This window comes from Manis javanica, chromosome 15 (assembly GCF_040802235.1).
Source record: "Manis javanica isolate MJ-LG chromosome 15, MJ_LKY, whole genome shotgun sequence".
Classification (NCBI taxonomy): domain Eukaryota; kingdom Metazoa; phylum Chordata; class Mammalia; order Pholidota; family Manidae; genus Manis; species Manis javanica.
Window position 1 is genome coordinate 56,216,669 of NC_133170.1, and position 2,972 is coordinate 56,219,640.

Genomic DNA, 2,972 nt, shown 5'->3' on the forward strand with positions numbered 1-2,972 from the left:
TTACACAATAATCCAGTTTCATTCTCTTACATGTACCAGTTGTTGAAGTGGCTGTCTTTTCCCCATTTTAAATCCATGGCTCCCTCATCATATATTCCTTGACCATATATGTGTGGGTTCATATCTGGGCACTCTGTTCTGTTCCATTGATCTATGGGGTGTTCCTTTGCCAGTAAAAAATTGTTTTGATTACTGTCAAGTTAATTGATTTCTTTAAAGAGTTTAAGCTAGTTACCTTGTATAATATTCTACATTCTGTATATATCTGATTCTTTCTTCCACAATTTACCATTTATGGCAAGAATATTATATAGATGATGTGACTGTGCATCATTTTTAATGTTAATGTTTTAGTTTTGTTACAAAAATCTGCCTTTTGTTTTAAAAGGGTGACTTCTGTTTCAATATCTCTTAAAGAATATTCTCTTTATTGGTTTTATTCACCAACAAAAGTTCTAGGCATCAATAATAGAAATATCAATAAAAAGAAATATGACCACTCCATAAATACAATGCCATGTGCAGCAAACACAGGTATGTGAAGGTGATGTCACTGTTAAAGACTCAGTATAAAGAATTTTAGTCTCATGATATTTGGATTCTGTATTTTACAGGGAGTATTTTTCAAACAAAATTGTTGCTTCAGCCTCAAATTCAAAGACCTCTAAAAGTTGAACTCAGCTGCAAAGCAGGGATAAGAAAAACCCTTTTTAGAGTTATTGGGAGGCTTTAATAAGAATACATATAAAATAATTGGTATGTATCTGGCAGAGTAAGCCCCCAATATGTGGCATGGAAATGGAGAGTCATACAGATGGGAGGAGGTAGCATAGGGAGATGGAGACAATAAAGTTAACCCTTGAACAATGTAGAGGTTAGAGGTGCTGACTCCCACGCAGTCAAAAATCCACATATAACTTTTGACTCCCAAAAAACTTAACTACCAGTAGTCTACTGTTGACTAGAAGCCTTACTGATAACATAAACTGTCAATGAACACATATTTTGCATGTTATATGTATCATATACTGTATTCTTATAGTAAAGTAAGCTACAGAAAATGTTTTTTCCAAACTGTCACAGATCTCCAAGAAGTTTTCCTATATATTTATGATGAAAATCCTCATGTAAGTGGACCCATATAGTTCAAATTCATGTTGGTCAAGGTCAACTGTACCTGGAGTTGAAGTAAGAAGACAAGACTTTAGGGCAAGGGAAACAAAAGCAAAGATGAACACGTGGGACTATATCAAGCTGAAAAGCTTCTGTACAGCAAAGGACATCATCAATAGAAGAAAAAGACATCCTACAGTATGGGAGAATATATTAATAAATGACATATCTGATAAAGGATTGACACCCAAAATATATAAAGAGCTCACACAGCTCAACAAACAAAAAGCAAATAATCCAATTAAAAATGGGCAGAGGAGCTGAACAGACACTTCTACAAAGAAGAAATTCAGATGGCCAGCAGACACATGAAAAGATGCTCCACATTGCTAATCATCAGAGAAATGGAAATTAATACCACAATGAGATATCACCTCACACCAGTAAGGATGGCCACCATCCGAAAGACATAATAACAAATGTTGGCGAGGATGTGGAGAAAGGGGAACCCTCCTACACTCCTGGTGGGAATGTAAATTAGTTCAACCATTGTGGGAAGCAGTATGGAAGTTCCTCAAAAATCTAAAAATAGAAATACCATTTGACTCAGGAATTCCACTTCTAGGAATTTACCCTGAGAATGCAGCAGCCCAGTTTGAAAAAGACATATGCACCCCTATGTTTATCACAGCACTATCTACAGTAGCCAAGAAATGGAAGCAACCTAAGTATCCATCAGTATGTGAATGGATAAAGAAGATGTGGTACATATACACAATGGAATATTATTCAGCATAAGAAGAAAACAAATCCTACCATTTGCAACAACATGGATGGAGCTAGAGGGTATTATGCTCAGTGAAATAAGCCAGGCAGAGAAAGACAAGTATCAAATGATTTCACTCATCTGTGGAGTATAAGAACAAAGAAAAAAACTGAAGGAACAAAACAGCAGCAGATTCACAGAACCCGAGAATGGACTAACAGTTACCAAAGGGAAAGGGACTGTGGAGGATGGGTGGGAAGGGAGGGATAAGGGGGAAAAAAGAGCATTATGATGAGCACACATATTGTAGGGAGGCACACGGGAAAGACAGTATAGCACAGAGAAGACAAGTAGTGATTCTATAGCATCTTACTACACTGATGGACAGTGACTGTAATGGTTTATGTGGTGGGGACTTGATGATGGGGAGGGGTCTAGTAACCATAATGTTACTCATGTAATTGTAGATTAATGATACCAAAAAAAATGAAGACAAGACTCTAGTCTACTCATGAAATTAAGTAGATGATACAGAAGTGGAACTGGGGCAAATAATCAGTTTCCCCATTTACTTAAATGAAGGTCTGTATTGGATGGCTCTTAGGGTCCCTTCCAACTAAGAAATTCAGTAAGTCCAAACAAGCTTTTAATTAAGAAACAGATGTATTTGTTCACAAAGCAATACTCATTTCCAAATAAGGTAAAGCTGACAGATGAATATCCACATGGGGGGAAATGGTAGACAACCTTGTTCCCCGAATTTACTACTCAATAATCCGTACAACCACTACCATCACCATCATATCAAGTTTCCCAGAAGACATTGTTCACTCTTTAATCTTGGCCAAGCAGAGACACACAATACTTGATTGGGAGGCATTTTTGAACTTTGTTAGTTTGGCTTGTATATAATAAAGTCAGGTCATTCATTCAATTAATAAATAGCTGAGCAAATGCTATTGGTCAAGTATTGTTCTGCATGCTAGGGATGCAAACATGAATCACAGAGACACGGTTCTGTTAGGCACAGAGGTAGACATAAATGGGTGGAGGGAGAATAAAGGCAGTAAAGCCCACTAAAAAGAACTCAAAG